We start from the raw sequence: 15,959 nt of genomic DNA, 5'->3' as shown, positions 1-15,959 counted from the left end.
GATGAAAATGCAAATGAACGGGCTGCTATTGCAAAATGCATGAGAATTTCAAAGATTGGAATTTACTCAAAAAACAGGAAAGTCTGCTGTTTTTGAAGTGTATCAGGACAATTATGTGCCTCACTGAATCCGAATTTTCAGTATATTAGAAACAGAGCCCATCTGCAGCTCACTTATTCACATTTAATTTGGGATTCACTGGTCAGCCAGCCGCTTGGAAAGAAACAGCAATATGTTGCAAATTCTCTATTAACTTATCTTGATGCCGGAATCAATAAAAGTAATAAAACAAGATAAGACTGTTAAAAAGGCATACGGGATCCTTGGCTTTATAAATAGAGGCACAGAGTACAAAAGCAAGAAAGTCACGATAAACATTTATACTCCGATGGTTAGGCCTCGGCTAGAGTATTGTGTCCAATTCTGCGCACCATACTTCAGGAAGGATGTCAAGGCCTTGGAGAGAGTGTAGAGGAGATTTACCAGAATGGTACCAGGGATGAGGGACTTCAGTTATGTGAAAAGACTGGAGAAGCTGGGATTGTTCTCCTTAGAGCAGAGAAGGTTTAAGGGGAGATTTGATAGAAGTGTTCAAAATTACGAGGGGTTTTGATAGAGTAGATGGGGATAAACTGTTTCCACTGGCAGGAGGGTCGGTAACCAGAGGACACAGATTTAAGATAATTGGCAAAAAAATCCAGGGGGGAGATGAGGAGAAATTGTTTTTAGCAGCGAATTGTTATGATCTGCCTGAAAGGGTGGTGGAAGCAGATTCAATAGTAACTTTCAAAATGGAATTAGATATATACATGAAAAGGAGACATTTACAGGGCTACGAGCAAACAGCAGGGGATTGGGAATAACTGGATAGCTCTTTGAAAGAGCCAGCACAGACATGATGGGCCGAACGGCCTCCTTCTGTGCTGTATGATTCTACGATTCTAAGTTGCAAAAGCACCTATATATTTTAAGTGTTTCCATCCAGGCAAACTTATAAATGTCTTTTAAAAAACTTACATAAATTAAGCAAGTGAAGCTCAGACAGGTTATGAATTGCATAGCATGAAGCGTGTTTTAAACTGGTTTCCTAACAGGTTTTGATGTATGGCTGTAGTCAAGCTGTCAGTTTTCTTTGACCCTACTTTCCTGCACCTAGTAATAGATTAAACCCGTGGGCTATGCGAGGAAGAAAGCAAAACATTTGGCTCAGATGACTCAGAGAGTCGATCTGAACAGTGAAGTGAATTCCAAGCGATTCCCAACTCAAGATCAACCGGCAACTTCCCCATCAATGCTCAGTTTAATATATCTATTAAAGTCTCTGGAAGTGTGTTAATTAATTACAACGCTCCCCAAAAAAACGATATCCTTTTGTCTTTTTTTTTGTATAAATCGCTTTACAAGGAAACGGTTCACATTTTTCTCGTGTTTACTTGCAAACTACCTTCACCGGGATAGTGGAATGCAAAGTGTAACTTAAGAGCAAGTGCATTTCTGTCCGAGTACGTTGGAAAGACAGTGCTGACGCCAGATGCAATGTAAGTCTGTGATACATCAATTTTTTTATTGGTCCTTAGCAAATTCTAAGTAAATGCATCTTAGTGAAACAAATGGCATTAAAAATGTTAATGTCAGTTGCAAAAATAGCATTGGTTAATAACCCAAAATGTAATATTTCATGGTACAATCCTATTTGAATTGCAGAACTAATACTGTGTAATCTTGTTGCAGACGCACTCCCATTACTCTTTTTGATCCAGATAGTTATAAAAGGCTTCAGGAGGATTTATTAGATGCCCTTTGATTTTCTTCAACCGTCAATGTCAATCACTGTGAAATCACATTAAAGCCTTAACCAAACAACATGTATCAGTTATTTTCCCTTAATATTCAACGTCAATTTCGGTCAGACAAAACATTTCGAGCCAAAAAAAGCGCAAAAAGTAATTAATAGTTACAAATGTAGTAAGACAAATTGAGACTTTAACATTGGCAAAAATAAGATTAAGAATAAGGCTAGTGAAATGGAATACATTTCAGAAAATATACTGAGATGCCAAAAGAGAACAGCAAATGTACACCTGCCAACTCCTGTCGTAAATCGGTGACCCTAACTTTCAATATTCTCCAGAACAGCAAACCAGGAGCTAGATTTTCATGTTGGTAGGTGGCGGCAGGGTTAATAGCAGCCACTTCAGGTTAAAGTCTGTACAAATTCTGTACTTTACCCGTGTAGTAGTGTTAACAAAATGTAAACAGAGAGGCGGAAACTGGGCAGGTGGGTAGTTAACGTACAAGAAAAGCTGCCAGGAACTCAACGTTCCCAAATTTTAACCTACTCTACTGAGCAGACAACAAGGACACCTGCCCAAAGCCGGTGGGGTCCTTCTTTACATATGCATGTTGGGTTCCGATGACATCATTGGGACCTGACTGCAATTTTAATTGGTGGTCTGAGTGGGGTAGCTTCCTGCCAAGTGATGACAGTGGGAAGAGGAGCCGGGGCCAGAAGAGGACCAAACAGGTAACTATTCTTACTTTCCTTGCAAGGACAGGGTGAATAGGAGCGCTATTCCTGCCATGGCCACCCCTCCTTGCCAAATATGAGACCACTGCGAGAAGATCCCGGATGCCGATCCTGTCACCTACCTCGTGTAAGCGGTTGGTCTCAGGGGCCATTCAATTTTCCACTGCTTCTCACCTGGAATGTGCGGGAAGTCAACTGGTGGGATTTAAATGAGTCCCAGGAGTTAAAGAAGCCCAGGCCTTATTTCTGGAGTAGGGGGTGAGTTTCCAACTCCACTCGCTACCCATCTGCCCAAAATCCACCTGGATTTAAAATTGGTGTCAGAATGTTCACCAAATGGAATTTGTGGATTTTGGAGGTCATGCCTGAATGGTGAGTTTACTTTGATTTTTTTTCCCGTTGCTTTGTGCTTGGTACTGATTAGTGGTGGGACATACAGCTGAGAACAGGAGTTAACCACAACAATTTAAGGACATAAGAAATAGGAGCAGGAGTAGACCACACGGCCCCTCGAGCCTGCTCTGCCATTCAATAAGATCATGGCTGATCTTCAACCTCAACTCCACTTTCTTGCCTTATCCCCATATCCCTTGATTCCCCTAGAGTCCAAAAATCTATCTATCTCAGCGTTGAATATACTCAACGATTCAGCATCCACAGCCCTGTGGGATAGAGAATTCAAAAGATTCACAACCCTCTGAGTGAAGAAATTCCTCCTTATCTCAGTCTTAATTTTTTTTTATTCGTTCATGGGATGTGGGCGTCGCTGGCAAGGCCAGTATTTATTGCCCATTCCTAATTGCCCTTGGGAAGGTGGTGGTGAGCCACCTTCTTGAACCGCTGCAGTCCGTGTGGTGACGGTTCTCCCACAGTGCCGTTAGGAAGGGAGTTCCAGGATTTTGATCCAGCGACATTGAAGGAACGGCGATATATTTCCAAGTCAGGATGGTGTGTGACTTGGAGGGGAACGTGCAGGTGGTGGTGTTCCCATGTGCCTGCTGCCCTTGTCCTTCTAGGTGGTAGAGGTCGCGGGTTTGGGAGGTGCTGTCGAAGAAGCCTTGGAAAGTTGCTGCAGTGCATCCTGTAGATGGTACACACTGCAGCCACGGTGCGTCGGTGGTGAAGGGAGTGAATGTTTAGGGTGGTGGATGGGGTGTCAATCAAGTGGTCTGCTTTGTCTTGGATGGTGTCGAGCTTCTTGAGTGTTGTTGGAGCTGGACTCATCCAGGCAAGTGGAGAGCATTCTATCACACTCCTGACCTGTGCCTTGTAGATGGTGGAAAGGCTTTGGGGAGTCAGGAGGTGAGTCACTCGCCGCAGAATACCCAGCCTCTGACCTGCTCTTGTAGCCATAGTATTTATGTGGCTGGTCCAGTTAAGTTTCTGGTCAATGGTGACCCCCAGGATGTTGATGGTGGGGGATTCAGCAATGGTAATGCCATTGAATATCAAGGGGAGATGGTTAGACTCTCTCTTGTTGGAGATGGTCATTGCCTGGCACTTGTCTGGCGCAAATGTTACTTGCCACTTATCAGCCCAAGCCTGGATGTTGTCCAGGTCTTGCTGCACGCAGGCACAGACTGCTTCATTATCTGACGGGTTATAAATGGAACTGAACACTGTGCGATCATCAGCGATCATCCCCATTTCTGACCTAATAATGGAGGGATGGTCATTGATGAAGCAGCTGAAGATGGTTGGGCCTAGGACACTGCCTTGAGGAACTCCTGCAGCAATGTTCTGGGGCTGAGATGATTGGTCTCCAACAACCACTACCATCTTCTTTTGAGCTAGGTATGACTCCAGCCACTGGAGAGTTTTTCCCCTGATTCCCATTGACTTCAATTTTACTGGGGCTCCTTGGTGCCACACTCGGTCAAATGTTGCCTTGATGTCAAGGGCAGTCAATCTCACTTCACCTTTGGAATTCAGCTGTTTTGTCCATGTTTGGACCAAGGCTGTAATGAGGTCTGGAGCTGAGTGGTCCTGGTGGAACCCAAACTGAGCATCGGTGAGCAGTTATTGGTAAGTAAGTGCTACTTGATAGCACTGTCGATGACACCTTCATCACTTTCCTGATGATTGAGAGTAGACTGATGGGGCGGTAATTGGCCGGATTGGATTCGTCCTGCTTTTTGTGGACAGGCCATCCTGGGCAATTTTCCACATTGTCGGGTAGATGGCCAACCCCTTAACCTGAGACTATGCCCCCTTGTTCTAGATTCTCCAGCCAGGGGAAACAACCTCTCAGCATCTAAGATGAGAGCTGTCCATGGAACAGAAATGGCTCCTTTGGTGAGGATCAGACCAATTCTAGCATTAAAAAGGGGTAATCAAGTAATGGATTGATCACACTACTGATCCATCCCTTGTTAACTGTCCTCCCTCCTTCCCCAAGCTCTGCACTAGAAGAAGGACATTAAAGACCTACCTTTAGTTCAACATCAATGTGGTATTGAAAGTAATACCACTCCCACTGTGCATTCCTTAGAAAATCTAGATCTTGAAGCTATAACTGCTGTAAATATCCCTACAACCTTAATATTTCCTGGTGTTAATATCCTCTTCCTTCTTAAACTGAGTTTTCAGATCCCCTGAAGGCACTGAACAACAAAAAGACAAGAAATTGAAAGGACTAATAAGTATAGTGGAAGTGGAACAATAAATAAATGTAAAGGTAAATAGGAAAACAAGATAACATGTCCCAACAAATCAAAAGCAAAATGAAAATCGTTGGAACATTAAGAAAAATAGGGCCCCTGAAATTAACTATTGGCTTATCCGTGTGTGAGTGTTTAACACGTTCATCTAGAATTCATCACTCAGTTTAAAGCAAGTGCTTTAAGTCATCTGCTAAAATAGCAGATAGAGGAATTTCAGGTGAACATGCTAAGCATTCATATCCATACTATCCCACAGTGTAATGTCAAGTTCAGACAGATGCAAAAGACACGAAGGAGTAAGACAAATAAATTTGAAAGGAAAAGCTAAAATAATAAAAACCCAAAACAATTATAAAATTTACAAGAAAATGATTAAGCTCACCCATACTATAGCATTTTCTGTGTTTGAAATGGCTGTGATAATGCTTCCTCTCAGAGGCCTGTGCCTATGTGAGAAGCCTAATGTATCACTGTCGGTTGAAGAGATTCAACAAAACAACAAACAGCAGAGCTATTTAGTAACACTCAGTGCAATGCCAGAGATATTTGGTAGGGAAAGAAATATGCAAATTAGCTTATTCTTTTCCTCAGTTTTATATGAATTTTATAAGAACCTATATCCTAAACAATGGGAGAAAAAGCCGATTTCATACTGTAGATAAGGAGCTGTTCTTGAAAGAAATTATCATTTGTATTTTTTGTTACAAATACTGCATTTCATGCCACTAACTATGAAGGAAACATAAAAGAAACAGCAAGCAAAATATTATTGTTTGATGCTGGGTTTACAAAAACTGGTTGGTTAAAACTTGGAACTGGAACCTGATTTGAGTGTGTCAGTTTATGTAACACAAGTCAGCTAATTGTATTTTATTTGTTTACTGAGAAAATGCCTATTTTCTAAATAGTTTGCCTATTGGATATCATCTGACAGAGATGGACTAGCCTCCATAAAACCAACTCTATGGCTGAATAAAAATGTTTCTTTTAACCGTACCCAGTAGAATCCTGTGCCTAATTCTGTGTGAGAGATAGAAAGATGCAAGTGCACTTAAAAAGGTAATAAGGAGCTACAGAAACATAATTCAGACAGCCCATGTGGAAGGTCAAATACCCAATTTCATAGGAAAGTGGGAGTGCATTCTCCCATGTGATATGTGTACAAATTTATTTATGTAACTGTGATATTTGAAGGGTAAACATTTCTTTATCTACCTGCAGTATTTATTTTCCAGGAACCCAATCAAAAACTTACTCACTGTCACTGAACAGAACTCCTACAAACTCGATTCCAAATCCTATCAGTGGCGATGCTGACCTTTCCCTCATCACCGCAAAACTATAACCTTTGCATCGCCTGAATCCAAGAAATGAAGACGTGGGAGATCTGCTAGTTTTGCTAATACCAAATTTTCAGGTAAAACTAAAAGACATAAAATATGTTTTATTTAGAGAGTTCCTCTGATGCATTGCGGAAAGTTCAGCTTTGTGATAAGTGCAAAAAAAAATAATTCCAATGCAAATTTGCTCCAGTGCTGATGCATACATTAGGACCCAGAAGGGTTACACTTTGATGGCCGCACCATAATAGTTTCAAATGCATCAAACCAGCAAGAAAATGTTTAAAATGGAAGAGATATTGGGCTTGATTTTAAAAGGTCAGAGGGCGCGCAGCAAACCCGACGAATAAAAACTTACCGTTCCCCTTGCGATCGCGATTTAATTGGTGGCCATTAGTCTTGTTTCCGGGTTTGCATTCCGAAAGCTGTGCAGTGGGCGGACTGCGTACCCACATGACAGGCCGTTAGCTGCAGCATCTTGATTTAAAGGGCCATTGCTCCACTGGATTTTGCTGTACCAAAGAGCCAGAAGACCCAATGGAGCAGCACAGGGGCAAGGCTGCTCCAAGATCCAACGATGCCTCACTTCAGGTGCTACTGGTCGGGGTGAGGAGGAGGAGGACAGTATTATTTTATCCTGCTGACAGGAGGAAGTGCCCTGCCTCTGCCACCAGGAAGGCCTGGTTTGAGGTGGCAGGAGGTCACCAGCAGTAGCAACATCTGCCGCATTTGGGTCCGGTGCAGGAAATGTTTCAATGACCTAACTAGGTCAGCAAAAGTGAGTACACTTACTGATTCTCCTGCATTCCGTGGTGCACATCATCCCCCCCCCTCCCCCCACCACCAACTCATTCTGCGCTGCCAAGACTACTCCATCACATCACTCCTCACACCCACTTAAGGCTCATCCTCAACTTACCTGCACTTTCTGAGCACTTCCTCCCTCCCCATTTGTGACCCCCACCACTACCACTCACCCCAATCCTGATCCAATGTGATATCTCTGCCTCATACTCACCCTCTGATGCACCTCTTTTATGGTCGGCCTCACCCAAAGCATTGCATTCATCGGTCAGCCACTTCACCATCACTCACCCACACGTCTGTACTTTCTCCCCTTCTAGGAGAAGAGGGCGCAAAATGCACGCGAGAGGGCGAGGACTGGAGGGGTGGGGGGCACAACAAATAGTGGTTCTCACAGACGTGGAGGAGGGGGCCCTGCAGATTAGCCGCACCCTCGAGTGCCTGTCCATCGGGGACGCCGAGACTGGCACCCCACAACAGATGATTCTGGGTCATGCGCGTTCTTCAGCGGGTTGAAGCCGGGATTTCTGCCCGCTCAAAAAAAACATTTTATTTGCCCCCGCCCCCAACGCACGGGACTTTCCTTTTAAAATTGAGCCCATTATCTTTCCTTTGTAGTACATAATCACACACACAAAGGACACATTTTCTAATCAGCCAGTGCTAAAGTGAATGACAGATTTGAATGAAGTGTTGATAGGTAGGTAAGGTTACAATATCCCGTGAACTATTGTCAGGATTGTGTTCAAGACAAAATGTCTGCACTACCATCACAATTCTTGCTCACAGCAGAAAGATTATACAGAACCAACTGATGAATCACACAGTGCATGATGCTGCAATGGTTGTTGACGGGGTTACATGGTTTATCCAGAATGCGTGCTCTGTTCAAGATAACTGCTTTGGGCCTGATGTAAATTGATGCCGTGATTTTCAAATCTGCCCTCAAATGTCAATTGCTTTTCATTAAATATAATGAAAGCAACCATTAACTATATAAATGAGTTATCAAGATGTCTTAAGGAATATGCATCTTGAAAAGCATTTTGTGAAACTATTTTTGTCAACTAGGCAAATGCAGTTCCAGTTGCTTGATTATGTCTGATCATGGTATTGGAATTTACTGCAAACTCTAATTAGGCAACTTCATGATTACTCAGTACTCAATGGGCAGGGGAAATGGCTTTTTTAGAAAGCCATTCATATTTCATCTAGGCAGAGGTTGACAGCATTGACTTTAAAAGAAAACAACACAGTAAATACTTTGCTTAGATCAACAGGAAAAGTTTGACTTTGGGAAAGCAAACAAGGATAAAGAACTGACCAGTCAATTCAATTACATAAGGTTCAAACTTTTCTTCTGTGGTCTTCGATGAGGCACCAATATAGAAAATTCAGGCAGCCACTGCCAAAACATTACTTCGCATGATAATCATTTGAAATAAATCAATCACACAAAATTGAATTAAAATCAATTTTTGTTGCACCGTATTTGTATTTGTGTTTGTATCCTCTCTCCCTCACCCTCTGGTGCTTGGTATCACCACCATCCATTCATATGAGAACCACCTATCCAACTAACTTTTAAAAGGCGTTAAAAATGTCTGGCAAACCATTACTCAATTGGGAAGGGAGAAGACCCAGACTCTATTTTTGTCATTCATGGCGTCGCACACAAATGATGAATTTCAATATGACTAATGTTATCTTGTGTTTGTAATCAAATAAAAAAAGACTTGCCAAACACTTTTCACAAAGATAGTGCCTCTTTAACAGTCAGTGGAAGAAGATTTCCTCTGTGCACAATGCTAAGGCCTACAAACCCCAAATTTGTGTTGTCAGCAATATTGGAGCTGTGGTCACTCATTACCTGGCTAAGCCCACATCAGTCACGAGAAACACTGGCTCACCAAATTTTGTGATGATAGGCTCCCTGTGCACATGGAGCCTGACCAGCAATGTGATTGGGCAAGGGATGGGAAATCTAGTGCAGCAGCAGCTCTTAAAAAGCTTCTGCTCAACAATTTTTTTTCTGTCTGAAAAAACACTTGCTGATCAGGGCGATGAGGGTGATGAGGAATGTGGGAAATACTCATCCTTTTAAGGATGGTGGCTTGGAAGTCCTGCTGCAGGAGGTGAAACAAAGAAGGGTGGCCCTGTTTGGAAGGGAAGACCACCTTCATATCAAAGCAGAGGCTAAAGCTGCTTTGATGAAGGTTATAGAGAGAGTGAATGGAATCTCCCAGATCTGGGAACAAATGAGGAAAACTTTTTATGGATCTTGATCATAGAGTTTGGCACCAATTTTCATGACTGTACAGCATCTCTTTCCACATCACTCCCCTCCTATTCCTTTTCCTACCAGCCTGCAGTGCCTTAGCCTCCTTATTATCTCGATTTTGAAATTCTCATCCTTGTTTTCAAATCCCTCCCTATCTCTGTAACCTCCTCCAGCCCTACGACCCTCCGAGATCTCTGCACTCCTCCAATTCTTGCCTTTTGCACATCCCTGATTTTAATCGCTCCACCATTGGTGGCCGTGCCTTCAGCTGCCTAGGTCCTAAGCTCTGGAATTCCCTCCCTAAACCTCTCCACCTCTCTACCTCTCTCTCCTCCTTTAAGATGCTCCTTAAAACCAACCTCTTTGACAAAGCTTTTGGTCACCTGTCCTAATATCTCCTTATGTGGCTCGGTGTCAAATTTTGTTTTATAACACCCCTGTGGAGCGCCTTGGGGCGTTTTACTACGTTAAAGATGTTATATAAATACAAGTTGTTGTTGTTGTTATCTAGCTCCATGCTCAGTCCTTGTTGGAGGACAGAGTTACGTGATTTGGAGAAGAAGGTGGGAAGTTTGGAGACTTTGGCCAGACTACAGAGCAGCACTCCACCTAGAATCATTGCTGTAGAATCATTATAGTGTACTTGACAATTAACTCAGGTGGCTACATGGCCTCATTGTATTTGCATTCTGTTGCTGTGCTGCGGTTTCTAGTTGGGGTCGTGAGCCATGGATGCAAAAGGTAGACCCGGTCTTCCAAAGGCCACCTGTTCATTTCTTGGGGCCTTCAAATAATCCAGGCAGCTTGAACTGCTGCATAATAAAAGCATCACGGGTGCTCTCCAGATAATGAACTTTAACATATTGGATCACGTTTCAGTGCTCATAAATGACATGTATGTATATGGACTGGAGTCTCTGTTCATGAAAATAAGAGATCCTAGTACAGATTCCTGGGGCGCACCATTACTCGTTTTCAGCCAACCCAAAAAACAACCATTTACCCCTAATCTCTTTCTCTCTTCCTGCTCTCCCTCCGTCCATAGAAGGAATGCACAATCAATTGGCACTAAGTGGAAAAGATGGCAACATCACAAGTTTAGGGTCTTGCCTTGACACTCTCTCAGGTACAGCGGTGCTACTCACTCCCATAAATCTTTCATTTAGGGGTGTGCCTGTACTGCCCAATATCTAACTATATGATGGTGTAACCCAGGGTGCAGCAATAGTATCCCCTGGTGATCCAATATCTCAAGGCAGACCAAACACTTAGTGAGATGAGGCCAGATGTGAAGCGTTAAGCAGCAAGTGACTATACAGAGCAACAGTTATGATCAGATTCACTTAGTTCGATCACAACAACTTGTCTTCATATAATAATACAAAATAAAGAGCATGCTACGCTTCCCAAATCAGTGGGGCATTTTGCTTGGTTTTTAAAAAATAACTTGCCTCTCCTATATTCCAACTTCCTACAGGTTTCTGTTTTAAAAAGCCAGGATGACTTTACAGTTATTGTTAGGTCTCACTGACTGCTCAAAGTATCTGCTTTTTTAAATCACCTTCTGCTCACAGTCAACGGGGACCAGACACTTTCCATATAATGGGTGTGAGGTGTTTATCAGATGCCAAGACAGGCTAATGAATTGCCTATTATTTACATTCTTTGTGGAAAACAACTCCATTAGCATATTAACCACCTTTTGTCTAAGTGCTTTTTTGTTTCCTAAACTTATATGAATACAATCTGCTTTTTAAAAACCCAACATTTAAAAGTAGAGCTATTTCTAAATCCATTCTGTGGAAACAATTTCAAAAAAATCCTGAAATGTGACAGTGTTAAATTGGCTGCACTTGATGGTGGGTCTGGTCATTACACATCTGACCACCTTTCTCTGCTCCTGTTCACCTTCCACCACTAAACCAAATGCCATCAGAGTGCTGGAAGTAATCTCCATTGTAGTGAATTTTCTGTGAAACAGCAGGAGCTCCCTTTCTGAATCCAGACATGAGAGCCTGGCTCAGCGGTAGAGCCATTCTGTATGGGTGGGACTATTGCATCAGACAAAGATAAAAATTTTGTGAGCTCCCCCTTAACAATCATCGATTCTGGAAATGAATACAAGATGGGCTGCATATAGTGACAACACTATTCCCGGCCAGAATAAAGGTAATTGGGTAATACCCCCTGTCAATCACGCCCGGAGACCACACTGCTGTAAGTGACTGGGATTGAGTTTATGCACATAATTTCTATGTAACTATCCTCCACTCACTGCATTTTGCTGGAGAAATCACTGTGCTTTTAACGGAAGATGTTGCTGCAGTTTCGGTAATGAGTTCTGTTTGCTGCAGACTTTTTTTTAAAATAGACTCTGTAAATAGACTTTGTTTGCTGTAAAATACATTGTTTGCTGTAAGTCCTGCCGTAAGTCCCGTCCCGCCTCCAACTCAATGGCTGACACAGTGTTTGTCAATAGACACTCCATACAAGAAGGCTAATGCATGATATATGTGCAACCACACACTCAACACTGCAACAGAAATTTCAGGACAGGTAGGAATCATCAGGAAATGACAAACTTACTAAATTCCTGGACAGTAGCACTCAATTGTTATAATTCCTAGTCTTATGTTTTACAATTGTTGTTAAAATTCTATTCTGGTTATTTCTTAGCCATCAAAGGAATCCACAACAACATTCTGATACAATGCCATCTCCTAAAGAGGCAACTAAATTCTTCCAGTTACTTGAAGATTTCCATCAGACACATCTGAGGGCAAAGATATCTTTAGTTCTACCATCAGATGACCAAACTCATCACTAAGCATGTCTTGTGTAAGTTTTAGTAATGATGATGTGGAGATGCCGGTGATGGACAGGGGTTGACAAATGTAAACAATCTTACAACACCAAGTTATAGTCCAACAATTTTATTTGACAATCACAAGCTTTCGGAGGCTTCCTCCTTCGTCAGGTGAATGTCCATTCACCTGACGAAGGAGGAAGCCTCCGAAAGCTTGTGATTTTCAAATAAAATTGTTGGACTATAACTTGGTGTTGTAAGATTGTTTACATTTTAGTAATGATATTGTACTTACTAACCAGCCATCCACCAGATCTCCACTATCACACAGCCTGTCTGGCCCACACTGTATAAGAATAATGGCGGATGCTAAGAAAGTTTGCTTACACATTACTAACATTCTGGCATCACATATCAGTTGAAAAGTTGTTGAATTGAATGTGTTCCTGAATTTTGTTGCATTCACTGTAGGTTTATGGATGAACACACATGGGAACAATCAGTGGTGTTTAGAGTATTTGAGAAACCAGCAAGGAAGATCTTTATAGTTTCCAGTTTAAAACAAAATGGAAAACAGATTGGACTCATTCAAAAGACCCATCTGAGCAATACATTTTGCAATGGTTGCTTGGTTGATGCCCATATGACACTGACTAGACTCTGAAATGTAATGGTGATAACAGATGAGAACCAGCGAAATACAATTAGTTGCAAGGAGATGCTCCAAATCCCCTTAATTCTCAGAGAGGTCAGAGAGCATTTGTTTATTAAATTGAAACCTATGCTTTCATTTCGATTTTGCCTACGAAAGGAATTCACGCTTTCAGACATGGATCTTCTGTTTCTTTCTGTGGATGCATGAAAAGCTATTTTAGCAATCTTCAAAATTGAAACATCACCTGTGACTGCTGCCCCTCCCTCTCTGGGCACTAAATACCACTGCAAAAGTTGTGACATTAATAGTCGTATGGATGACTGACTTACCATCTTTCAATTCATTAATACGATTTAGACTGCAGCACAAAATATACCAGTGATGCTCACTTGCATGAGTGCTAAAAGTGACTGAGAGTATTGGTGCATGGAATTAGCACTGATGCAAAGTGCTTTTACAAAATACAGCACAGCACAACAAGTGACATAAATCATTTTGGCAGACAAGATGCGCTCAGCACCAATACAGACGGAAATAACACTTAGCCTTGCAATTTTCATCTAGACAGTTTACATGTAAGCCCGTTCCATAAACTTTCAGCAGTTAGAATGATATCATGGCAGTTATTTAAATAGTTTGACTATGAGTGAATTTACCAAACAAAATTTACAATTGATGGTAAGGTGAGGACATTAAGGATAACAACTGGGAAACGACTAACATTATATCTGCTGTTGTCCATCTTGATAGTAGTCTTAATGTTAGTACACAGACCAAACAGCTAGCAAAACCCCAGGGCAAGCCCCATTTATGAATTTAGAAACTATTAGAATTTATTGAAAGAAGCAAGAACAGTACTGGATGTGTATTCATTTTGAAGCAAGGAAAAGCAACTCATTTGATGACTGTAAGAGAGTTGCAAACATGTTTTTATCATCTATTGAATGACTATTCCTACGTGGAGGTAATATATTGGTGAGCAGTAGGACTGTGTCATCATTGTACAATCCAACATTGTTACTACAAGAATGTGGAGACTTGAAGTCTTCCTCAGGGAATTACTGGAGCTTCCACCGTGACCAGGGTCAAATATATATTTCAATAACAGAGAATGCAATAAAGGAGTTTAGTCCAAGCTGTATTGTCTTTCCTTTTAAATTCTCTAGATCTAAGGCTGCCCATGAGGTTTGAAAGTCTTGGGTTGAGGCAGTGCCAACTAAATGTTTTAAAAGTCACATACCATTTGGAGAAGAATATTTCATTTTTTAAAAAACTGTATATTAATCCTCATTCACCAAAACCTGTACTTCGCCTTCAATCAAAGGGCATTAAATCCTAGAAAAAAGAATAAATTGCAACCATAGAAACAACCATGATCAAAACAGTGGGATATGAAAGAGCTTCAACAGGTGACCAAGAATCAGAGGAAGTAATAAATCACAGGATGAAATTCTAGAAAGAAAAGCACATTGGTGTTGCTCAATAACTGGAGAGTTTCTTTACTTTCTAATTCACCAATGCCGGAGAGTAGCTTGCTGTTCAGTGGAATTTTGAATCCTCTGCCTGAGGCTACACTCTTTCTTTTATCACATTTGCCAGCTCAAAACACAGTGCAATTATTTTGCTGACCAGAGAACGCATTCAGCATTCTCTGCCTGGCAGCAGTGTAGTTAGTCCACTAGATGGTGTGTCCTCTGGTCTGGTCAGGTTTCCTCATTTCCTGCCTGAAAAAAGAGCAGCTTCAGGGCTCATTCCGATCAAGCCGGAAACAGATAAAGGAACCCTAAGCCATTCAAGGTAAATCTTATTGGAAAAGCTGTTTGGAAGGTTTGTAGAGAATGCCTGTCATTATCTATCTTGTTTTATTAGAAAGTGTTGAGTTATAGTTAGTGGAGCATTCCATATATAAAGCTGGCTGACAGAACAGGTAAATTGTTCTGTTTGAATACAAAGAGTTATTTTAAGGTTAGCAACTTATTAGTTTTACTAATAATATAATATTAAAAGGTAAATGTCTGATGGTGATAGGGAAACAGTCCTATAAGAGCCACAGTTGCCCTCCTCTTCTATGTTCCTTTTCCCCACGGTTTAAATTTAATTAAACCAGGATGTTTCAAGCCTAAGTACCCAGGTGCAATCTTATTTTGGCAAAGGCTAGAACATGGGGGGCACAATTAATTGCTAAAGATATTATAGTAAGTAATTACATTACTTGTAAACACTGCCATTTACTCATTTTGAATGTTGTTCATAAAGGGCTGGTAATCACTTTTCAGTTCTGAAGTATCTGCTAGTTGCAGCTGTTGGTGAGTGTGCCAAATAATGGAACTAGACTTTTGCAGATTAACAGAGGATGTGGTCAAAGTTGATAGAAGGGCTGCCAAAAAAGTTAGAGTGGGCTCCCAGCAAAGAGGCCCACCATAGCCATCAAACACATGTAGGGTTGCCAACTCTGGTTGGACGTATTCCTGGAGATTTTGTCACATGATCTCTCACCTCCAACCGCCTCGCCTCCACACTCCCACCATTGGTCGCCCAGCACATCCATCCTTGCCTACCTATACCAAGTGCAAAGTGAACAGACTCTTTGTTACTTGATTGGATGATTCTTGACTGTGAGTCAAACAGCCAATTTTCCCATCGCCAATATTTTTACCACTAAGAAATCAAAGTGCTCAAAGAAAATGAAAACAACATACAATTGTTTTGATGCCCATATGATTTTCCTCCTGGGTGTTGCTAGCAGCAGTGTTCTGGAGATTAGTCTTTAATTCCTGGAGACTCCAGGACAATCCTGGAGGGTTGTCAACCCGAAGCACATGTGCGGTGACTTGAAGTGACACACGGGGAAAAAGATGGCAGACTACAGTTACATCGGCAAAG

At 41.7% G+C, this 15,959-nt stretch overlaps 1 long non-coding RNA gene across 2 annotated transcripts in view; it reads left to right on the top strand.

Annotated features, from left to right (window-relative positions):
• The first annotated feature begins 1,232 nt into the window (after positions 1-1,232).
• The window catches only part of LOC137301612 (uncharacterized), an 89,624-nt gene continuing 74,897 nt past the window's right edge, over positions 1,233-15,959 (top strand). Inside the window, exons 1-3 of one of the 2 annotated variants that reach the window (XR_010958321.1) lie at positions 1,233-1,538; positions 6,426-6,607; positions 8,607-8,659. This is a non-coding gene — a long non-coding RNA (uncharacterized lncRNA). Of the gene's footprint in view, positions 1,539-6,425; positions 6,608-8,606; positions 8,660-15,959 lie in introns of those variants that run through there. The other variant, XR_010958320.1, reaches the window with a different exon arrangement.

Source organism: Heptranchias perlo, chromosome 34 (assembly GCF_035084215.1).
Source record: "Heptranchias perlo isolate sHepPer1 chromosome 34, sHepPer1.hap1, whole genome shotgun sequence".
NCBI lineage: Eukaryota > Metazoa > Chordata > Chondrichthyes > Hexanchiformes > Hexanchidae > Heptranchias > Heptranchias perlo.
The sequence above is the reverse complement of the archived record's forward strand: the minus strand, read 5'-3'. Positions and strand labels throughout refer to the sequence as shown.